General features: G+C 42.4%; 1 protein-coding gene across 4 annotated transcripts in view; it reads right to left on the bottom strand.

The window, feature by feature from the left end:
• CACNA1E (calcium voltage-gated channel subunit alpha1 E) overlaps positions 1–22,354 on the bottom strand; it is a 1,300,209-nt gene extending 1,277,855 nt beyond the window's left edge. For all 4 annotated transcript variants that reach the window (XM_073593343.1, XM_073593351.1, XM_073593342.1 and 1 more), the window contains exon 1: positions 22,120–22,354. The gene's annotated coding sequence lies outside the window, so the exon portion shown is untranslated. The remainder of the gene's footprint in view (positions 1–22,119) is intronic.
• Positions 22,355–25,231: the final 2,877 nt, after the last annotated feature.

The raw sequence follows: 25,231 nt of genomic DNA, 5'->3' as shown, positions 1-25,231 counted from the left end.
CCAAAGTATCATATGTTAGTCTTTTGGACGGGTGAATAACCCTTCGCTCTCGCTGTTCTTTAGGTTCTGGGGTTACAGGCACACTGGTCTCTTCTTCTTCTTTTCTTCAACTCTGCCAGTTGTTCATGCAGATCCTCCAAGTCCTCTAAAGGAATCCATCAAACTCTTTCCCTGAACGGCTTATGCACTCGAAGAGATAGATCCGGTATTGGGCACTTTTTGCACACTCCACATCAAATTCACTCTTGGAGAATGCAGCCTGCCATCTCAGGAGCTGAGTCTTGGCCCTTTTTTTCCATTCAGGCAAAAGGGGAGTATTCTTCGGATAGAGCTCCTCCACAGAGAACCCATCCTTTGCTCCCCCCACCAAATCAGACGGCGGGACTGGGGTGGCCAGATTCCCTTGTCCCAGCAACATCTGAGCCGGCATCTTCACTGGTGAGGCTGTTATGTAGCGGACACTAACCAAGATCTTTCCGTGACTTCTTTGCAACCCTTTGGTTGAAGCCACCTCAGGAATTATCTCCACTACCATGTCTTCTCTCTGTCCGTCTGATTCAAGGACAATGAAAGGGCCTGCTTGCTTCCAATTTAGCTTGACAGATGCTCGAAAAATAGGCCACTTTACCAGGCTGTAACACCTTCTCACACTGGTCCAAGCGCCAGATCTTTCCCTTCTGTTTTTGTACCAGGTGCTGGTAGGCTTGTCTCAGAATGGGGTGCACACTTGTAGTTGAAGTGCCCGTCTCCAGAACAAGAGGTGTCAACAGCCTTCTGACAAGATCAGTATTGGTCCCTATGATGAGAGTACTCTTACTGGCCCTTGGTGGGCGAGGACAGACCACTGCCTGAGTTTCAAAAGTCTCGTTTTTCCCAGCCATGGAGGGATCGAAGGTCAGCTTGACCGGTACATAGCCATCATAGGGGAAGTTCTGATTCACAATGCCCCATATCTGCAGCTCTTCCAACTTCTGCAAAGGCAGGTGCTTGAGGTGCCTGTCATAGAAGTCTCTGTAGAGAAGAGTCACTTAAGCTCCAGTATCCAGAAGGGCCTTGGTGTAGACTCCCTTTACTTGGATGGGAACAACAGGAGAAGGTCCCACCAGCTTGTCAGGGAGTATGGAGGAAGTGGTGGCCCAGGCCTGTTCGGTGGTTTGTATCCATGCTCCTCTCTGCGAGGTTCTGATCTGGCTTAAGTCTGCGATAAGTTATGGGAGTCTTGTGTGCATTGACTCTCCGACACCAGGCAGCATTTGTCAAAAGAAACAGGACACTGGGTTGCTTGGAGGCAACAACGGAGGGCCCTCTGCAAGGGTTTGGACTTTCACTGCTGTCTCTTCGTGCCATAGGTTTTGAGCCAGCTACCGTAGATGGGCACCCGGTTGGCTCCTTTACCAGAGCCCTCCAAAGTTTCCCTCTGGCTTCTGGCACTGTGCTTCAGGCTTCATTGAGCTTGGACACACCTGTCAATTAATGTCCCACATAATTTCAGCATACCTCGGTATGCTCAATGGCACTCCTCACTGGTACACGTGAAAATGCTCATCACCGTCTCCAATATAGACACTAGTATGGATATCCATAATATCCCTGTAATTATGGATAATCAAACATTAAAATCACTTGATCTTACCGGATCTAATGAATATCAATTAGCCGGGGTGATTTTTTGGCCAGAAAATTTGATAATAGGGGGGCCAGCTCCCCTCATTAATCACTTAATAAGTCTCTAATTATGTGAAATCTAATCTCATCCTTATGTACTACCACCTAATATCTCTAACGTTAAAACCACTGGATCTTACCAGATCTAACGAATATCTATTAGCCTAGATGATTTTTGGCCAGAAAATTGCATGTGGGGGGGCCATCCCGTCCTTATGTACCACCTAATATCTCTATCTTTATGTGCAATATCTCTGAAATTATGTGAGATCTAACGTTAAAACCACTTGATGTTACCGGATCTAATGAATATTTATTAGCCTGAATGATTTTTGGCAAGAAAATTTGATATGGGGGGGGCCAGCCCCCCTCGTTAATCACTTAATAAGTCTCTAATTATGTGAGATCTAACGTTAAAACCACTTGATCTTACTGGATCTAACAAATAGCTTCCAAAATAGCTGTTTGGTCAATTTTTTGAAAAGGGTGGGCTGATGACGGGTTAGCCCCCCCCCAGCAAATAACTGTTAATATTGCTTATTCTGTGTGAGATCTAACGCAAACAACGGTTGATCTAACCTGATCTAACAAAGATCTACCAAACTGCATAAGATTTTTTCGAAAATTTTGATATGGGGGGCTAACCCAGCAGAGGTTATCCACAGCAGCAAATTAGAATCTATTTTGTATTCATCTGACTACATACAGTAACATGAATTTTGAGTGGTTGGCAAAGGTTACTGGACCTTGCACTTAAACAGTAAATATATCAAGCCACAAAACGAGTGTGATCCAGTACATTCAATAAAAAATAACATTTAATACAAAGATAGAATCTGATAAGTGTTGAGTTGTAAGTCTTTCAGATGAAATGATGACCTTCGGATTTCAAATACAAAGTCATAGCAATAATAACATGCAATATACCATCCACCTATGCTATGATGTAACCTTTTCGACAATGACCAGTTAGATATATCCTGCTACATTAGTCCGTTTGTGAATTCTGAATGACTGAATTTGAGCATTCATTCAACTATGTCTCTGTATGCTGGTGCAACTACAGCAAGTGTTATTCCTTCCACAAGAATGCTTGGTAAAAATCATCTGTGATCTAATAATAAATAACCCCTGGCCAGTAGCACAGTTTGGAAATCAAAGCAGCGGTTTGAATGTGTTTGCTCAGCTTACTTGGCCAGATGTTCATGTTTGACATCTCCAACCCGTTCATTGGCAGAGAAGAAAACGCAGTGCCTGTGATCCAAGCGTTAGGAAGCAAAGACTTTAAAATATACTAAAATTTGAAAAAAAATGTTTGAAATACATAACGTGCTCGTCATTCAGTTCTTTATTGCCAAGTAGGAATCAGTTAGACTAGTTAATAGCTCAAATGAAAACAGACACCAAAGAAAATTCAGTACTAGATTGTAAAGTGAAACAGTTTTTCATGTGTTTGATATTTATGTCTTGATGCACATGTTAGAAAACAAAATAACCTTCCATAAACTGTTGGACCCATAGTAGAAGAGACTCATCCCCCACATTACATGCAGCATTCATCTTCCTCCCCACAATATACTTGAGAGACTTCTGTGTGTGGAACAGAATCCTTATGTCCCAGGTCATCTCTTGCTGTCTGGGAATGCTGGAAGCACTGAGAAAAACTTTTGGAACCTAGGTTATATTGGTGGCAGAAGGAAGAGAAAGAAGACAAGGCTAACACATTAGGATAAGGGTCCTTAAAGCAGAACTTCACCCAAAAGGGGAAGTTCTGCTTTTACGCCCTACCCACTTTTGGGCACTTTTTTGGGGGGGGTGGGAGTGGGTACTTAGTTTTGATAGGTATCCGCTCCCACTTCCACTTGGATAGTCTAGGTGATCTACGCGGAAGTTTAGTCTCCCTCTTTGCCCACAGGTCCCAGAAGGCTTTAGGGCCATTCACAAAGTGCAGAACGGCTTACTCATGCGCAGTGGTAAGCTGGCGGTGAAGCCACAAGGAGTCACAGCCAGCAGCCAGCTGGCACACACTAAACATGGCAGCACCGGGGACCCGAAGTCCGAAAAAGAACCGGCCTGTGTGAGGATAGTGCTGGATCCCTGGACAAGTAATGCCCTGTACACACGAGCGGACTTTTTGACCGGACTGGTCCGACGGACCAAATCCGGCGGACAGTCCGACCGTGTGTGGGCTCCATCGGACCTGCAGCGGAGTTTTTTGGTCGAAAATCTGACGGACTTTAGATTTGGAACATGTTTCACCTCGAGTCTGGTTGAAAAATCCGCTCATCTGTATGCTAGTCCGACGGACGAAACTGATGCTAGGGCAGCTATTGGCTACTGGCTATCAACTTCCTATCATCACGTACGAATCCGTCGGACTTTGGTGTGATCATGTGTAGGCAAATCCGTTCGTTTGAAAGTCCGTCAGAAGTCCATCAAAAGTCCGTCGAAAGTCTGTTGAAAAGACCGTCGGACCTTTGTTGCCGAAAAGTCCGTCCGTGTGTACGGGGCGTTAGTTTCCTTTTATTAAAAGTCAATAGCAACAGTATTTTTAGCTGCTGATTTTTTTTTTTGGGGGGGGGTGTTGTAGATCCTCTTTAAAGCAGAACTGAACTGAATGTAAGCACTGCAAAATGAAAACGCTATTTCATTCATTTTGATATTCAAAGTAAACTCACCCATCCATCTATGCCTCTATGCTTTGTTTTGTTGAGAAATCACTTTGAACCCCCCACCCTAGCATTTCTAGCCAAGCCCATCTTGATTAAGGGCAGATGATTAATGTAGCATTTACAGTACTTCCTAGAATCAATCTGCTCTTAGCTCAAACATGCAGGCAGGAGGGTGTGCTTAGCTGAGAAACCCCCTCCTCCAGCTGAAAGAACAAAAAATGGCCATGAAGACTCCTGGGATGCATGACATAATTTTGTCCAAGGCTAGAAATCAGGAAGTAACTATGAACATGAACTTTAATGGCATCCCAGTCTTAGTCTGTAAGGTTCAATATTGAGTTGGTCCACCCTTCGCAGCTATAACAGCTTCAACTCTTCTGGGAAGACTGTCCACAAGGTTTAGGAGTGTGTCTATGGGAATGTTTGACCATTCTTCCAGAAGCGCATTTGTGAGATAAGGCACTGATGTTGGACAAGAAGGCCTGGCTCGCAGTCTCCACTCTAATTCATCCCAAAGGCATTCTATCGGGATGAGGTTAGGACTCTGTGAAGGCCAGTCATGTTCCTCCACCCTAAACTCGCTCATCCATATCTTTATAGACCTTGCTTTGTGCACTGGTCCAAATCATATTGTGAAGGGGGGGATTATGCTTTGGCGTTGCTTTCAGGGGTTGGGCTTGGATGAGTGAGTTTGGGGTGGAGAAACTTGACTGGCCTGCACAGAGTTTTGACCTCAACCAAACAGAACACCTTTGGGATGAATTAGAGCGGAGACTGTGAGTCAGGCCTTCTTGTCCACATCAGTGCCTGACCTCACAAATGCGCTTCTGGAAGAATGGTTAAACAGCAAAATAAGGTAGTTGAGCCATGGTTTTACCACTCCCCTAAACCCAACACAGTGGGCAGAGTGGGTTGTACACATACTGTGGCTAATGAAAAAACTGTGCTGCCGCCGAATTCGCTGCCGCGACCTATTCAAGTGAATGGGGTTATCTTCCATTCACAAACTCCAGCACTACTGTAAAAGTGAGGGAAAGTGGATATTTACTGTATGTCTCTTGGGGATGAAAAGTTGAGTTGGAAAGAATAAATGGATTTTGAATGCCTCAACATTCTGGTAGGAAAATAGAAGTTCACCAACATCGTTTGTTGGCCATAAAGACTGTATAGCTAGTGCACCAAAACATCTTTTACCCAAGGTCCCTTGACAAGGTCACTTTTAACTGGACTTGTTCTGTAATGTTGAAGATGTTTCATAGTTTATCCAAGTCACTTTTTCAATTCTTGTGAGCATCAGCAACACACCCCAACATTTATATCTACACAAGTAGACTGATACCTCAACCCCTACCCGCTGACTGCCTCCTGGCCCTTTAGGGGTTCAGAAAGCCGGGAGGGTCACGTGACCATTGTGATTGGCTATCACAGCGATCACATGGTCGGAAAGCTCCCGATCGCTAGCATGCATTGGGAGCTTTCCGGGACCCGCTGACTACCATGCTGGGAATGCGCAGGGAGCAGGCTCTCGGCAAGGTAGTTGGTTTACACAGAGCCGTAGTTATGCGGCTGCTCAGCGTTAAGAGGTTAAAGCAATATTAAAGTATAAATAAAGGCAAAACTTTTTTATAGTTTTGAATAAAGTGGAGAGGGATTATAACACCTGTCAGTTTTTATTGCTGTCTGTGCCTTTTTTAGGGAGATTCCCTATTTGTCCTGTTTACCATTATCATCAAAAGTGAAATTAAAAGAAAATCCTAAATTTTGGGTTAACATCAGAACACTACTAGAGGGGAAATCTTCTATTGGGGACACTAGTTCTGGTGACCTGGGGGACACACCCGGATTCCCTCACTTTGTAGTGACTTCCTCTTACTTCCTGTTCTGGTCCTGTTTTATATACTATATAAGATGCTGCTCTTAAAGTGATTATAAAGTTTTTTCTTTTTTCAATAAAATAAAAAAGATGTTATACTTACCTGCTCTGTGTACTGGTATTGCCCAGAGCGGTCCCTTACTTTCTCTTCTGGAGACCCCACCGGTGCTCTCCATTCCTCCAAAGCCAGGCTGTGTTCATCCCTAGACACCCCCTATTCCCTCCTAATAAAATTTGACTGACAACAGCAAAAGCCTATGGATGTGTCTCCTGTGAGACCAGGAAGAGAAGGGATGGTGCTGCAGATGGGACAGCACTGGATCAGTGAGTGGAGCCAGGTAAGTTTTTAGGGACAGGGAGGGTTCATCTCTCTGCTGTCTCCTCCCATCAGCATGCTTCTTGCCAGCACATGAACTGATTGGCTTCTGCTGCCCTTTCTCTGTCTGACCTCTGGTTTAGAGAGACTGCAAGAGGCTGATACCAAGTCCAGTTTAGGTACTTACACTGCTTATATTTAAAAAATAAATGTAATGATGTATCAATGATTACAGAGCTTCATTAACTTGTGTCTTCTATATCTGCCTAGATTTCAGCCTTAAGACAGCAGGATGACAGCTCACTCTTTCTAGCAATCTGTTTTTTCAATGACTGTAAATCAGCCACTCAGCATAATGAGCTACGCCAGTTGACAAGTTAAACCATTCATGGCCTGATATCATGCGGATCCCAAATATACAGAGATATCTCCAGCAATTAAACTGACATCTATACTGGAATTGGCGATCAGCTTGGTGGTGGTATATCATATGTGTGTGTGTGTGGGGGGGGGGGCTCGGGGCTCTATAATTAGCACTGTATGTGATAGAGCGTATACATTATCCAGCAGCAGGAGAGAGTGGTTTCTGATTTAAATCTGGTCCTACATGTTACAGGTTTCTGGTTATTCAGTAACCATAAGAAACATTTTGTCCATGCACAACATTTTTAAAATGTGCCTCCACCATGGTGCCCTTACCTTCCATCCCCTCCTTTTCTACAGTAGAATGTACCATGTTATCAAAGCAACGGCAATGCTACTAGAGTCAATAAATCATCTCAATAAATTGATGGTAAGCCAGTGGGTAAGACAGTCTAGTTCCAACTTTGTCATTAAGAGGATGAGCGGAGGTAATACGATGACAGCGGCAGCATAAGATGTAACAAAAAAAACCATAATACTATATCCTTCAACATTTATAAAACAAACACTGGTTCACGCCACCCCAGGACCTAACTGCCACTGTCCTAAGGTACAGTTACTAAATCCCCCCATATCAAAGAATAGCACAGGAAGGACAAATGGCGCTACCTGTGCCGGGGTACCTATTGAAAGTAATAAACCGTGCCTATATACTCAGAGTGATAAGGACCACTCGTAAATACTACCATAAAAATAAGAGTAAAGGAAATCCCCCACCCGTTGCGTGGGGAGGGATCTTACCATTAGAATCCCCCCTAGCAAGTGGTATAGGGAATTATAATATAGTATACACCCTACAAACGACCAGTAAATGAAAATACTATACAGTGTCCAACAAGTGAACCAAATATATATCAGATAGATCTAAAGTCCATAATAAACCACAGTCCCATCAGATATGCATAGTGAAAAATGAAGATATAAAATCTTGATGGATATATAGAAAAACGAATTTAACATGTGGTGAACAAATAATAAAGTGTAAATGTGAAGCTCCAGCATAGACAAAGTTCTTGTAAGTGGTGACTCTCGTGAAGAAAATTGCTGATATCCAGTGACTTATTGGTGCTCCCCCTTAAGGATCCCCACTCACCAGCTCCTTAAACCCCTGCAGGGGTAATAGGCATGCATTAACAGACGATGGAATGGCGTCCTAAGGTCCAGTGCAGCCGTCCCCAGGTGTCTCAGCTAACACTTAGCTGACAACAATTTCTCACCCCTCTGGGGGTGCGATTCAGGGGAGGCTGCAAACCGGTTAGTCTGTGAGCGCGGGAACATTTGTATTTGCTACAGGAAGGACAAAGTAAGTTCCTCCATTGTCATTATGGTGTTTACAGCCTCAATCATGTGACCTACCGTTGGGAATAAAGTGAATTTCCAATTGACTGGGATATATGCTCTGGCCTCATTGAGAAGATACGAACACAAGGGATAGGTGTAATGGAGAGCACATCAACTATCTACTAAGACAGATTAGTAGTGTTATTCCAAAAGAGTTTCAATAAAGTAAGGTGTAATTTAGACAAAAGCAGTCCAAGATGTCCATCCACCAGGGCAAGCTAATTCTTAGAGCAGAAGCTGACTCTAATAAACAGGGAAACAAAAGGAAATGGAAAAGCACCTCTAAGTGTAATCTTTAATAGAATTTTATTAACTCACAAATTAGGCCACTTACCTTAAAAAAGAAGACCGGACCGGACCATGGACCACAGTGCAGCGATGTGTTTCTGAGCATGCACGATGCTAGCAGCGGGCATAAGTGCTCCTTTCAACAAAGGAGCTTGAGCTTGACAAATGAGCACGCTTAGAGGCCCATTTTTATGTTCCTATTGAGAAGATAAATTACCAGGGAGTGGCGGTACTTCTGTTTGGATATGGAATTTAAATGTAATAAACAAGTCTCTGGATTGTTTATAAGAGACAGGCCTGTGAGTTCCAAGACCAAATTGAAAAAAAAAAGCGCGTAAAAGGGATTTATCTGTGGGCAAGTCCAAAAAATGTGAATCGATGTACCCCTGAAGTCTTCACACCTTTAGCAATTGAAGTCCACATTTGGGAAAATAAGGTGCAGTCTCGTGGTTACCCAGTACCATCTGGGTAATAATTTGTATCCAGATTCCTAAAGCTTTAAGGATGGATTGAAGGAGGATTTGTGAGCAAAATAGAGAACAAACTCCCTCTGCTCAGGTGAGACTTGCTGAGTAAGATCTTTCTCCTATTCAATCAAGAATAGAAGGGACATGGGGTTTATTTACTAAAGGCAAATCCACTTTGCACTACAAGTGCACTTGGAAGTGCAGTCGGTATAGATCTGAGGGGGACATGCAAGGGAAATAAAAAACAGCATTTTTGCTTGTACATGATTGGATGATAAAATCAGCAGAGCTTCCCCTCATTTCAGATCTTCCCCTCCAATCTACAGCAACGGCACTTCCAAGTGCACTTGTAGCGCAAAGTGGATTTGCCTTTAGTAAATCAACCCTATAGTCCTCAGGGGAAAAGATGAGTGGGGCATAAGTGACCAAAAGACCATGTTGGAGGAGAGAGTTGTAGTTGTGTAGTTTGAATGAACCACAAGCATACTGATTAGCATGCTCGTAGTCCATTCACACTCCCTCCAGCTTGTAAGCTGATAGCCTGTACAGAGGTACAAGCTGAGAGCTGGAAGGAGACTGTGCAGGAGCCAGAAGTGGCACCTGCAATCTGCTGATCACGGGTTCAATACTTTGCAGGCTGCTGTTGAAAAATAATAAATGTGCATTTTTTTTACCTGCAAAATATTTTTATTCATTTTTTTGTAAAAAGTTAGCTTAGCCTTTAAAAAGGCAAGAGAAAAAAATGATTACATTAAAAAAATATATTACATTATATAACTAAAGTAATTATGAGAATAAGCTAGAGCTCAGACTATCTTTCAGCCTAGTTTCCAAATCCAGGTTGTTTCCTTTTCAAAGACCTGTTGATTTTTTTACACTTGTTCAATTTACCCAACATCGCATCAGCTCTACCTCTCCGTTGTGTTCAAATTTGAAATGTCTTGCTATTGTTGATCTTAAATTAAAGATATGTACAGTATATCATTTACATAATCTTAAAGACATCTTCTAATTGTTCTAATGCTCTTTCCCACATAGAAAGCTCCACAGATGCAGGTAAAGACATATACCACTCTCTGCATGTCACAATCAACATGTCCCCTGCACCTGAGGAGCCTCCCAACGGGTGTCTCTTTCTGTGCACTTGCCAACAGTATCTCATGAAATGAGTGGGAGGATAAAGATGGTGGAGTGGGAAGGAGGTGGTTCTTAGGGAGAATCATAGTAGGGTACTCAATAATAAAGCAAGGCAGGGAATTCAAGTAACCAGATATCTCCACAGTCAACAAAAAATGTACCATACTTTAATCAAATCCCTATACAAACCAATGCACATCATTGGAAACAGGGAACATAGTTTAAAATTGGTAGAATACTAGGAAATGTGGTACAGTTGGAGTCTATCTTAAAGAAAATCTCTTTATAATCCCCTCCCCGCTGAGCTGCATTATGGACATAAATTGAGATTACTTGACCTTATAATCATGGTGGAGCAATCAGTTCTTCCTATATGAATCATTTTAGTAAGTTGGCCACAATCTCTTATGTCAATTTGAGAAAGGAGAATGAGATCATGTTTATCTCTATAAAGTAGTTAAATACTGTAGGTATGAGTTACAAAACAACTTTCTGTCAAAGTTTTTGTCATATTTTGCTTTCAGCATTGAATAGAGTGTTTTTTTATTGCTGTTTGTCTTTGGGGATATTTCGTTCACTTCCTGCCCTGGTGCCCAAATAGAAGGATAAATGGAAACCTCTCCAAGTTGACAATAACATCTTTATCGAAATTATTACTCCTAACTATATTCTTACTGAAGATATTGTCTTACCCTTCATTTTGGATGTTGGTGACTACATAGTAACTGAAAGGGGAGAAAGGTGGAAATAAACTCATAAATAAAGAAAAAACAACAAAACGGGTGGTCCAGGATGACTCACGGTAAATAAATGAAAACTACAAATTCTGAACATGGTGTTAAATCTCCCAAACAGTGGGTAAAAATAACAAAATTCATCACATATCATAAAAAGAGAAGATTCCTAGCACATGTTACATAGTCTTTTCCATATATAAATGTTACATGGTCAACACATAAATAACCAACTCATATTTGAACAACTTGTGGCCTCTGTTTGCATAATTTAGACAAATACAGCTTGTCCATATTTTCCATTATTAATTGTGTACATTTTCTCTGTACTGTTGTAGCCCTGATGAAGGGGGTTCCTTAAAACCCCTGAAACGCATTAGGATTTGGATTGCTTCACTATGATGAAAAAAATAATAATTGCACTCTCAAACACTGGTGTAGCACTCCTCCTTTTCTAAATCTCAAAGTAATAAAAAAAAGCTTACAGAGGTTCTGACACGTGAGCAGTTGAACCAAAGCAAAAAGGCAGACTTTGATTTTATGTCCAGTTTTTCTAGCTCCAGTGCATTCATTCTATTGATTTTCCAACAAATTCCAAATTTTCAGAACGTGAAGAATCGCTGGTTGTTAAGGAATGGGCCGGGAAACTGGCCGCCGTGCCCTTACCAATTGATGATTCATCAGTTGTCAACGGGCTTCCCCACTGACAGATGAATGTAAAAAAAAGAATGTTGATAATGAAAAATGCAGAAAAAAGCCCCCCTGCCCGCACCTTCAAAACCACCAGTCCAGGGTTGTGGGGAAGAGGCCCTTGTCCCCATTAACATAGGGACAAGGTGCTTTGGGGGGGGGGGGGGCTGAGCCACCCCTGCCCAAAAGCACCCCCCCATTTTGAGGGCATGTGGTTTGGTTCAGGAGGAGGGGGGCTCTCTCGCTCCTCCTCTCCTTTCCTGGCCTGCCAGACTGCACGCTCAGATAGGAGTCTGATATAGATTTGGGGGGGACCACACGCCGTTTTTTTTACGTGGGGTTCCCTCTAAAATCTGTACAAGGCCCAAAAGGGACCCCACACAGTTTTTTTTCTGCATTTTTCATCGTCAACATTCTTTTGTTTACATTTCAACTTTTTCAGCTGACAGCTGATGAGTCCCCGGCTCGCTCCTTAAAAATCAGATATTTTTTTTTACACAGAATTCAAATTGGTCCATCATTTTTCGACTGATCCTAATCTGAATCATTCCAAAAATTTGGAATTAATTAGAAAATAATAAACGAAAGGAAATTAAAGAAAACAAAACTAAACAAATTCTGAAACAAATCAATGAAACAAAATTAGTAACATAACAAATCTATCTGAAACAAAACTAATTTTTCCATTCTGCACATGTCTAGTTGCCCTTTTATACCTTTATAGTAAAAAAATACAAACAAAATTAAGTTTTATTACTCAGATTACAGGTTGTCTGTATGAGCAATTGTTAACTTGTGATCTGCCCGACTTTTTCTGCTCAACAGCTATCCTTATTGTTATGCCCTGTACACATGATAGGATTTTCCGACAACAAAATCCATGTTTTTTTTTCTGACGGATGTTGGCTCAGACTTGTCTTGCATACATACGGTCACACAAATCTTGTCAGAAATTTTGATTGCCAAGAAAACATGACATACAACACGTACGATGAGCCGAGAAAAATGAAGATCAATAGCCAGTGCAGCTCTTATGCTTGATTCTGAGCATGCGTGGAACTTTGTGCGTCGGAATTGTGTACACACTATCGGAATTTACGACAACGGATTTTGTTGTCGGAAAATTTGAGAACCAGATCTAAAATTTTGTATGATGGAAATTCCGATGGAAACCGTCCAATGTAGCTTACACACGGTCGAAATTTCCGATAACAAGCTCCCACCGAACATTTTCCGTCGGAAAATCCTATCGTGTGTACGGGGCATTAGTGTATTCTATGTGTGGCACAAGACGATTCCTCTTCCAATGTGGCCCAGGAAGGTCAAAAGGTTGGTCAAAAGTACTGCCATGATCTACATGGCAGTACTTGGGCTTGGCAAGTGGCTGTCCAGGCATGGGGTGCTGAACCGTGGGGGAGAAGAGTCATATGTGGCTTCATACTCAGAAATACCCTTTTATTTAGTTATTTTTTTAACACGGTTCTGACAATGGAAGAGCGCTGGCACAGTGAAGCCTTCTTTCAGTTTTGACGGTCAACCTTAACCCTCCATTATCCACCAAAAAAGGCAATGATTAATCTTGGCTGAACTGACTCATTAAAAAAGTGCTGTGCTGGGAGCACAAGCAGTGAAATGGTTATTGAATAATAGAAAGTCACCCTCTGGTTTTCTGAATGAATAAGAACTACGGATTTTACACTCTTTATCAGTTGCCATGCACACTGTTAAGTGAAAACCCTTGCAGCAGTTATTCTTGTCTATTTTTTTTCTGTATAGCACCTTGCACTGGGCTTTTTTTTCCACATAACTGCTGTATAGCCAATGAGAGCCATGCACCCCAGCAGGCCCAGTCTGGTCATTTGAAAACTCTGGTATTTGCCATAGGGCAGCTTTTCTTGATGCCAACATTTTGGCCAAGATAATTTGGGCCAGCGACAAAATAATGTCATTGGTATATTACAGGACAGATTTATTTTAGGTCTTGATTATTGGCACCAGCATAGGCGTGCCTACAGGGTGTGCCAGGTGTGCCTCGGCATACCCTAATCAACCTGTGTGGCACAGATTTACCCTGTTTAAAACCAATGATATTTCACCAAAGCCCACTAATGGGGCTCCTAAAACATTTGTAAGAAAGAATTAAAAAAAAAAATGTAAAAATAATTTAAAAAATTGTAAAAAATAAATAAATAATATAAATAAAATAAAACTACTGACACCATCCACTGCTCTAATGACACCATCCACTGCTCTACTGATACCGTCAGTATATATACATATGCATACATGCATATGTGCTTGAGCTTTGAGGTGCACATCCTAATGCAATAGGCTGTTCACACCTATGGGCACCAGTAAGGCAGCATTAGTTTTGATATGGATATAGATACAGATAAAGTGCCATAATATATGCTGTATATAAAATATAGCTTTTAATCCAGTGATAGTGTGAATTTTGCTTATGATGAAAAAGTTACAACTTACTTTTTTAGCTGTGATAAATTCATTTTATTTGGTATGATAAATTAATTTTTCAGATGTCATAAATATGCAATGAAATAACACATGCCATAAAAGCTTCAGTTGTAGTTCACTATTGCTTAAAAAAAGTCCTTTTATAAAAATAGATACTGTAGCTGCACCAAAGTTACAAAAATTAAAACATACTGGCTTGACCTCCTCTAAAATAAAGATAGCCCAATTCACTGCAGACTTGCCCCTCCCCACCTGAGGCTCCCAAGCTGCTCTGTAACTAAAACTCCCAGCATGCTATGCTGACAACTTCCATACAAATACTATACATGCAGGACCTGCCTGGCAGAGCAGGTTGGAAACTGTAGCTCTTTAATAGCTGCAATTCCACAGGTGGGGGAAAGTTGCTATAAACATTTTGCTTTTAGGTACTGCAGTGGTAATGGGTTGCCAACACAAAAAACAGATTATTCTACCAGATTTGTCCGGGATCATTCACAATTTAAAACTACACTTTTATGCTTACCACTTAGCACTTTAGTATTTATTTAATTAGCTATTTAGTCTTAGTTCCGCAGCTTTATTTCTTATGCACTGTACACACTCGATGCCTGTCGAGAACTTGAGGTCCTGCAGGCTTCTCCCCGTCGCCAAGTACCGCCTCTGCTCCGGAGTGATGGCTTGCCTCATGCAGGTATCCTGCCTGCTGATATAAGGGGTCAGCAAAGCCAACAAACGGTGAAATACGGGGTCCGTCATCCTGAGAAAGTTCCTGAAATCATCAGGATTATTCTCATGGATCTCACGGAGCAAAGGCATATGAGAGAACTGGTCAAGCTGGAGCAACCAATTCTTAGTCCATGAACTCCTCCCCACCCTGTTCATGGACTGGACTTGTGTCAAGGTCAGGACCCCAACACCAAGCCCCCGCACAGCACGAACTCTACGAGGAGTACGTATACACAACATGGCTAGAAAACGGTCGGTTGCTCAGAACGCAGTAACAGAACGCACTGAAGAACAGCAAGGCCTGTGAAGAGCGACCTGAAAAACAGTAACGAACAAACAAGAACACAATGGGAACTCGCTGTACGCACTGAAGAACAGATACAAAACCCACAAGCACAAACTGAACACCAGAAATGGGATCTGAAAACCACGAGTCTGAAAAAGCGTCTGGAAAATCGTCTCTCACCAAACTTTTACTAACATGAGATTAGTAAAAGGAGCCCAAAGGGTGCCGCGCTTGGTTCTGAATTGCCCTTTTATAGTCTCGTCGTACGTGTTATACGTCACCGCCTTCTTGACGTTTGGAAATTCCGACAACTTTGTGCGACTGTGTGTATGCAAAACATGTTTGAGCCAACATCCGTCGGAAAAAATCCTAGGATTTTGTTGTCGGAATGTCCGATCAATGTCCGACCGTATGTACGGGGCATTAGTGTTTTTTTAGTATTTATGTCAGTAGCTAAGTATTTTTTTTTTCAACAGCTTGGTTTTTTAGTGCTTTGCAATTACTTATTTTAGTAGGCAAGTCGTATTTTAGCAATTTTGCTTCTTCATGTTCTTTAGCACTTTTTTTCAATATCTGTTTTATTTCAACAGTGTGGTGTTTTTGTATTTATTTTCTGTAGCCATTTACTCTTATTTCAGCAGTTTGGTCTCTTAGTAACCATTTCAGTAGTTAAAGCAGTAGTAGAGTCCTTTTTTTTGCATTTGTACCTACAGGCTTACCTGTTGGTACAGTGAATATCTTCCAGTGGCGTAGCGTGACTCTGTTCACATCAGAGTCCCCCCCTAACATCACAGTCCCCAGCATTTCCCTATAGGTCATGGTTCTGAGTCCCTCCTTACATCAGAGTCCATAGTGTTCCCCCTTATACCAGAGTGCCCCCCTTACAGAAGCGTTTTCCTTTACATCAGAGTCCACAAAGTTCTCCTTTAAAACAGATTCTCCCCAGCATTCCCTCCCTACATCCCCAGCGTTTCCCCTTACATCAGAGTCCACAGAATTCCTATTTACATTAGAGTCCCTCTCTTAAATCAGAGTTTGCAGAGCCCCATTTACATCATAGTCTCCAGAGTTCCCATTTACACTGTAAGAGGGAACACTGCAGACTCTGAAGTAAGGGGGAACTCTAGGGACTCTGATATAAGGGGAGTTCTGGGAACCCTGAGAAAGCTGGGGACTGTAACAGGGAATTCTGTGGTCACCAAAGCTTCCCCTTGCATCAGAGTTTCCAGAGTCACCCTTACACTTCCATTCCTCAATCCCTCCCAGTCTGCCTTTTCTCACTGAGGAATGGAAGCATGCTATGCTGGGATTGGTAGTGCCCACTGTAGGGGACTGAGGAATGACTGCCTGCTATGATGGGACTTTTGCCCTCTGTAGGGGTCTGAGGAATGATAGCCTGCTATGCTGGGACTTGTAATGCCCTCTGTGGGGACTGAGGCATATCATATGAGGATTCCTCAGTCCCCCACAGTCCCAGCATATCGGGATGTCATTTCTCAGTCGCTCACAGCTGGGGGGACAAACAACACAGGGTTAAACATCTAAAGGAGAACTCTAACCAAAACTACTAATGATGTACAAAGAGTCTATATGCTATATAATGTCACAGCCACGCTCACCTCTCACCTTCCCCTGGGCACAGCTAACACTCCTCATGGCCCCGAAGATGGGGAGCAGAGCCATCCCCAGCAGGCTGCCATAGGCCAGCATGATGCCCTCTGGGGAGCTGAGCAATTTGACCTTGGGTGCTGTCATTGTGTAGGGCAAAGGGCTCCAGCTCCATGTTCAGCTCTGATTTCAGATGCGGGACTGACACAGCTCCACTGTCTTCCTTGGCAACTGGCATCGCTAGAGGGGCAGGGCTGGGTCTCTAGCAAGTGGAAGCTGAGCAGGTACAGCAGTGCAGCCTCTTCTATGGGGCATCAGAGCGGCACGAGGGGCAATGGCCCTCCTACCCGGTTCGGCCCTGCCCCCTCCAACAACCACATGGGGGACCCTTTCCTTCTGCAACCACCCAAGGGCCTGTTCTTCCACTGCTGGCCAACCGTCTCCTTCTCCACCAAATATCTGGGGGCCCGATCCTCCTCTGTCAACCACCTAGGGGCCCTCTCCTCCTCCCCAACTACCTTGGGGGCCCTCTCCTCCTATGCCAAACACCCAGGGGCCCTTTCCTGCTCCGCCAAACACCAAGGGGCCCTCTCCTGCTCCGCCAAACACCAAGGGGCCCTTTTTAAGTGCTGTGGTTTACTACCGCTTTAAAGCACTAGTAAAGGCTCATTATTAAATTGTACCTACAGGTAAGTTTATACTATAGCTTACCTGTAGGTACAATGAATATCTACTAAATGTGCACCGTTTAGGAGATATTCACATTGGCAATAGCCAATGACATCACCGCACATGCAAATCGACGGGTGTATACACTATAGCTTTAAATGTATTTCTTTCAGCAGCTTGGTCTCTTAGGCTTTTTTTATTTTAGGTGCTAACTAGCTTTATTTCAGCAGCTTGGTCTCTTGGGTGTCTATTAATAAAACAAAATATTAATAAACATATGATGCCCTGTATTTCTTCTGAGTAAGAGATTAATGCTTGCATCGTCAGTGCCTTCTGGTGGCCAAATTGAGGTATAGTTTCCTGAAAAACCTCAATGAAAAAGCTATACCACATTTTGGCCAATAGATGGAGCTGATGATATAGGCTTTAAAGAGGAACTGCAGTCTGCTCACATAATATGTGATAAAAACGTCTTTGCTATTCTGAAGCTTCCCTTCAACCACTTTGCAAATTATTTTATATATACTGTGATTATGTATTTGTCAAATATGCTGCAGAAATTTCCCTCCCTGCCTGTTGACTTCCTGGATTTACACAGACACACAGATGCACACCTCCAGCTCAGCAGCTTTAATTGGCCCTCTTATGACTCATCCCCACTCCCTGCCTGGCAAACTCTCACTGGATACGCATGATGTCATAAGCCCAGGCTAATGACCAGACAGCTGTCAGCCTGTCTGTAGGAGAACAGTGGCAGGAGGAGCTTCTTGTTCTCTGCTGCTGGTCACATGTTAAAAAAAAAAGCCTTTGGAATACAGAGTAAAAAAAAAGAATTTATCAATAAACTGTATTAAATTGTTATACAAATATATTTGAAATAAAATCTTTACTTTTTGGCAATAGCATGGTGTGAGTGGATTTCGGCCAATCGCAGACTGTGTCAGCCTGTGTCTATTGTGTGTATGTGCTAAGAATAAGAGGGGGGTGAAGCCTTCATCAATCAAGATGAAATGTCCCATACTTACTGTGTTTACCTGTTTCAGGACATGTAGGAGGGAGGGAGAGGACTGTCATTTACCAGACTGTATACACCCACATGTGTGACTCTGTAGTCACATGGTCTGCTTAGATGTGATAGGGAGGACATGCTCAGCATAGAAACTCACTTAAAACTGAGCATGAGCTGTCAACGGTTGCTCTGTAGAATCCCCAGCTGCAGTGGGGACATTAACAGGAGGGAGGGATAGAGAGCAGCAGGATCAACCAGGCTTTTTTTTCCAAATATAGAAAACAAATCCCATAGTGACTGAATGAGTATGAACAGCATGCAATGCAGTATCTATTGATAGTTTTTTTTTTGTTTTGTTTTTTGTGCGCACGCCTCTGGCGGGCCACTTCTGCTGTGATTCTTCACAGCAGAAGCCAATCTGCAGGTGCCTGGCACGCAATGTCCTCTGGCATCCGCTGATCATCATTAAGCAACACAGAATGGTGATCACCCTATGTAAACAAGGAAGATCGTCGTTCTAACAGAGGGGAAGGAATGGATTCTGTGTTCCTGCAAAGCAGGGACTAGAATCCATCTCTTCCCCTAGTAAAAGAAGCTCATACAGTACACATAAACACTGACTAGGCACACAGTTAACCCATTGATTGCTCTAGATGTTTAACCCCTTCCCAGTGCCATTTATTGGATATATTTTATAGCAGAAAGTAAAAAATATTGGAGTTTTTTTCAAAATTGTCGTCTTTTTTATTTATAGTGCAAAAAATAAAAAAATGCAGTGGTAATCAAATATCACCAAAAGAAAGCTCTATTTTTGGGAAAAAAAGGGCATGAATTTTATTTTGGTTCAGCATTGCATGACCGTCCAATTGTCAGTTAAAGCAACGCAGTGCCGTATCACAAACAAATGGCCTGATCATGAAGGAGGGGTAAATCTTCCGGAGGTCAAGTGGTTAATCACACTTTAAATGAGATCAATGGTCATAGCATACACTTTCATTTTATAACATCAGCATAGTAATAACAATACAAACGATAGTTATTTTTGACAATTCCATATAAGCTTACATGAAAAATCACCTTTCATGTTGTGGTTGCTGTCTGTGTGTCGGCTATCTCTTTCCACAACATCCTGTATGCTTTGCAGCTTCTCCTCTGCAGTTTACGTTCAATGTCTAAGGACTACATAACCCATGGTACTTTGCTGCCTGCAAGCAGTGATTCCTGTACTGACTCTGCCTTCTGAAACTCCTCCTCTCAGCTCTTCTGTAATTCAGAAGGCAGGCTCTGTGCAATGTGTGACACAGCAGTGCCTACTCACATGGAATAGTGAATACATTGTCCTAGATTTCAAAGAAGAAAATGTGTGGGGTTCTTCACAAAGTAAGGTAACACATTTCAAGACTGTTCAGATTAATAGGAGTAGACTAGAAATAATTGAAAGACAATGTGGAAATGAATATAATGATTTTACATTCTGAACATAAATACAGTTCAATGCTAGCTCTCCGCCAGTTCCTCCACAATGATCCATATGGATGATTCCATGCCGTCTAATGACAGGTGCACTAGATGCAGGGGGTCAATTTAATTATTGGCTCCTCTTTTAAGACTGCTTGCCTACCACAGAGGGTAAAGCTAATTGAAGAGATATAAAAGCCCAAGGGAAATATAGCTGTCAATCAATATTCTATAAAGTCACACCCTATTAACAGGTGCTGGTGGAGATCATGAGATTTGCTACTAAGAGTGCTCAACATCCATGCTTGCTGACTGCATGAGTAAATATATCTACAGAAAACGTGATTCAGACTGGTCCAGAGGAAGCATTTGATATATTCAAGGTCAGATTTCTTATGCAAATCCACATATAGTATGTGCCTCAAGTGCTTCCTAATTAACAAATTAGTATGCAAAAACTTTCATGGAAATTACAAAATATTCTGGGTTCCAAACTAATTTGCAGGGTTTTTATCTTGTATTCTGAGCAAGCACAATCAATAGTGAATTAACTATTCCAACCCAAAAAAAAGGATGCAGTTTACTGCTCTGATTTGGTTTCCAAGCAAGTATTCGTTTTGGTTAATCATAGTTGTGGAGGTTATAAAGTGACTGTGCATTATCTAGTTTAGGCTTGTGTGACCTGGGGCCCTTTAATTACTGGACAAAATGGGTTACTTAACTTTGTAAATCGTAAATTGGTAAAATGTAAATTGGTCAACCTGTGATTCCTTAAAGAGCTAGTAGAGAAAAAAAAGTATAGTAACCCACGGGAAGGCAAAGGGCAGTGACCAACAGCAATGAACCAATGCCTTCAGCGATCTGATTTCAGTAATTTGCAACTCAACTGGTTGCCATGGGTAACTACCCTTGGTACATCTTCCTTCTCTTTGTACTGCCTTGCTAAATAAGCATCAAGTGCTGAGCTAGGAAGCACAGAACTACTCAGATTAATTGGCGCTTTGTAAAAGCCAATGCTGATCTGTCTCCTTTCAACAGCACCCTAAAATATGGTTGTCATAGCAATAAATACTACAAACCAGAAAATCGGAATAAAAACAGGTTCAGAACTGGTAAACAGTCTAGAAAGGTCATGAACAGGCAAATAAATTGAAATACAGACACACGCTGAATGAAGGGTTTTTAGAAACGGAAATGGAGTTCAGTGACTGAGTTTCTTATTCGCTCAGAAGGATAAATGCAAATCACCTTACAAGATTAAAAATAGCAAGTTAACAGGCAAAACAGCACCCATCAACTCTGCAAAGTTGCTAAAAGAATCTTCATTGTTTAGGCTGTTGAGTCTGGGCGATCACACCAATTAAAAGGTAAGTCTGTCGAAAAACTGATGATATAGTAGAAGCCTACAGCTTGAAAATGCCTACTGGCTCCTTTTACCTATCAAGAACTTGAGTGGCAAGATCCAAGTCCATCCATGGTTATGATTAAAGAGTCTCTACTTCATCTTCTTTTCATTTACTTTACAGCAGAAGAACTGAGACTTAAGCGTTACGGTAAAGATGCAGAAACTCTGGTGGGAAATCTTCCAACTGGAACCCCAAGAGATATAACAAGTAGGTACTTCAGTTCAAAAGCCTGTATTTCAATGTTGGAATGAACTGACCCTTCAAACCATCACACGGTGAACTTCCAATAAAACTAGCACTCTCTGTGTTAATGTACGCTTCTCTAGAACTCTTAAGCTTTAGAGCTGCCAAGCACGTACAATGCACTCAATACAAATGCAAATTCCCCCCATGCATCACCTTAGTTTTCTGAACATGAACATGTACACTACTGCTAAAAAAAAAAAAGGACATTGAAAACTGGTTTTAATCAAATACGTTCCTCGCACCTTTCTCTACTGCAATACATATACATATATACCACACAGTGCAAACTAAGACTACTAGCAGCCAATGGTTAATAGTAATGAAAAACCTCTATTGATCTGTCATAAAAAATAAAACACAATTATTACGTTTGCAGTAGACAAATGTGAATAGATTTTTGTCAGGGAGATTTGTTGAGAGAGAGCAATTTGCTGGAGCTGTCACCACAACAGGTTGTATTTGCTGCTCCATCCTAAGAGATCCTTTCGGGGCTTGTAGAGAATGCAGAGCAGTTAGCAGATAATAATAATTATAATCCATACTATCTCCTATTCAAGAGCCAATTAAAGAGAATACACTTACAGCTTCGGCACAGAATGAAAAAAAAAAAAAAAAGACAGAGCAGCTTACCTTATTTAATGCATGGTTTCTGCAGTTAGCTACGAGAGGGTGTGGGTAATGCCAAAGGAAATCATTTCTAATATAAAAGGATAAAGAAAAAAAAAAAACAGGAGGAGATATGGGAAAAGAAGGTGGAGAAAAAGCAGGAGGAGGGAAAAAAAGAACAGAATGAGAAAAGAAAAGAGAGGAAAGACAGTTTAAATCAGTCTCCTGCCCACACAGTGTAAAAGGAATCAGTGACAGTGAAGGCAGCGCACACACAGAGACACACCGGAGGGGGCAGACAAGGGGGATAAACACAGAACAGGGCTGACGAGCTACACAGAACACTTTAAATGCACAGACGCAGGTAGGGTGAGGACCTGATACCTACAAGATGCTTTCCATGAACTTTTTAAAGGAGCTATTTAGCCCATGGGTTTCATGGGTGCTTTAATGTCAAAGGTTGAATATATCTCCTAGTGCAAAAAAATTGATCTTTTGTGTTACTGCAGGAAGGTATCAGGCTATTGTTAGGAGATTAGTCTCTTGGGATTAATCTCGCAGAGATGTACTTGAATGGAAAAAATCACCTAAGTATCTCCTAATTAAAAGACTGTTGTCCGATCAATCTCCTGCCATCGCTGACTTCGATGGAGCAGAGAAGAGGGGATTAAATGCTAATAGTTTCTGCTACTCAACTGCAGTACTGCACAATCTTGGACATTGATCATTTGATTGCACTATATTAAAGTGTAAAGCTGGCTGTACATGGGTCAGTCTTTTCAGTCAACCTCGTCCCCCCACCCCATTGTTCAATGCGGATGCAGGAATCCTCTCCTCTGTGTTGTATTCTGACTGCGGAGAGACTCCCCCGCCATCAGAATACACAGATCAGCGCTGCAGCCTATTGCCTGCGACGTTGTTTAAGAAAAAAAATAACAACAGACAGGTTGAGCAAAAGTCAATTGGTAGATCGCCTTCTGTTCAACCATAGTAGCCACACATGGATCAAAATGTGCCCGTTCCTTGCTGAACCGGCCACATTTTGTTCCATCTACGGCCAGCTTTAGTTCTCTTTTTTCAGAAAAAATGAAAGGTGAACTAACACCGTACATCCTTCCCATCCTGCCCCTGGTCTCCACTGTACGTACCTCTGTAGGTGATGAGGTGTCATTGCCCACAAAGCCGGTGCAGCGTTCTGGGGATTTTATTTATTTATTTATTTTATTTATTTATTTATTTCAGGTACTTATATAGCGCTGTCAATTTACGCAGCGCTTTACATATACATTGTACATTCACATCAGTCCCTACCCTCAAGGAGCTTACAATCTAAGGTCCCTAACTCACATTCATACATACTAGGGACAATTTAGACAGGATCCAATTAACCTACCAGCATGTCTTTTGGAGTGTGGGAGGAAACCGGAGTACCCGGAGGAAACCCACGCAGGCACAGGGAGAACGTGCAAACTCCAGGCAGGTAGTGTCGTGATTGGGATTCGAACCAGCGACCCTTCTTACTGCTAGGTGAGAGTGCTACCACTACACCACTGTGCCGCCCTAATTTTAAGTCTACCTCTTCTTTTTGCAGGGCTCCTGTGATGGATCAGAATCATTCTCTGTGCTGGCTTTGACCAATCAGAATTGCACTGCAGAAGTTAGGGGGAGTAGAGCAGGGAATTTAAAGTGGAACTTCATTGAAAAGGGGAAGTTCCACTCTTCCTGCCCCTCCACGCTTCCTTTTTTTTGGGGGGGAGGGAGTGGGTACCTACTTTTAAAAATTCTTCTCCCCCCTCCCTGCCCGCAGCCTTGTAGGACCCATCCTAGGTCCCAGAAGGCTGTGAGACCATTCACAAAACGCAACACGGCTCGTACATTCACTGTGGGTGGCCGATTGTCAAGCTGCAAGGAGTTACAACTGGCTGCCCACAATTAACATGCTGACCCTGGGGACTCAAGACCAGTGAGAAAACACCTAGGGTGAGGATGGTGGATCCCTGAACAGGTAATTGTCTGTTTATTAAAAGTCAGCAGCTACAGTTTTCGGGTTAGGATTGGCAATAGGTTCACTCCCACCTCACCCCCTGCGGTTTATACTTGTTTTCTATTTGACCCTGCTACTGTGCATGAAGCTACCTGATACTAACATGATGCAGAGCTCAGTGCCTGTGCAACCAATCACTAGGCCCACGCACTGTCACATGGGACTGGAGAGACAGTCTATAGTCCTATATAAGCTCCTACCACATCTAAAGCAGAAATCCAGGCATTTTTTTTAAACCTGCAGTGCAAACACACGTTAAGTCTTAAAAGGTGTATGCCACTTTAAAGCTTACCTTCACCCTTCACTTTTCGTAATTCTGCCTCCTTACACAGTTAGACATTAATGCTTAAAATAAAAAAGAGTTAGGTGAAATCTTCCTCCCTCGATGCTCCACCCACCACTGTCGCCATAATCTTTTCTGGTGTGGCGGGAGTTAACAGAACCGTGGGATCTGTCACAGGCTTTCATCAAGAGTGCACAACCATGCCCGCCCTTTGCTTCCATAAATGAAAAGCAATCTATAAATGGAGGGGGCAGACCTTTCAATCATTCACCTATTCTCCATTCATAGATCGTTTTTCATTCATGAAAGCTGTAGTATGGCTTCTTTAATTGGAGGAGCTGGGTGAAAGAGGCAAGCATAGTGGTGTACTCTTGATGAGAGCCTGTGACGGCTCCCACAGTTCTTTTAACTCCCAACTCATTGCAAGATTGAGTCAATGGCTGTCTTCGACAGAGCAGGATGTCATCTGACAGAAGAGTCATCAGCACAAGGAACACATCCTACTGACTGTAAGGGCTCGTGCACGTTTGCATTGATCTCTGAAAATGTGATCCATGTTTAGATTTGATAGGCAGAGAGGAGGTGCTGTATCACCTCCTTACCACCTGCTTTAACCCCTTGAACCCCCCACAATGGCGTGCTTGCAGAATGGTCCCATTCATTAAATAGGTTGTTCTCAGCGGGGGCTACGCATGCCAAAAGTGACAGTTGGCATAACTCCTTCACGGGCGCAAAGCATCACCGCCCCGGCATGTGTACACCCCTGACCTCTGTCTATGCAGCCAAAAGGGGAATCATTGGGGGACAGT

Source organism: Aquarana catesbeiana, linkage group LG07 (genome assembly GCF_042186555.1).
Source record: "Aquarana catesbeiana isolate 2022-GZ linkage group LG07, ASM4218655v1, whole genome shotgun sequence".
In the NCBI taxonomy this organism is placed as follows: domain Eukaryota; kingdom Metazoa; phylum Chordata; class Amphibia; order Anura; family Ranidae; genus Aquarana; species Aquarana catesbeiana.
This window is presented reverse-complemented; position numbering and strand designations above follow the sequence as displayed.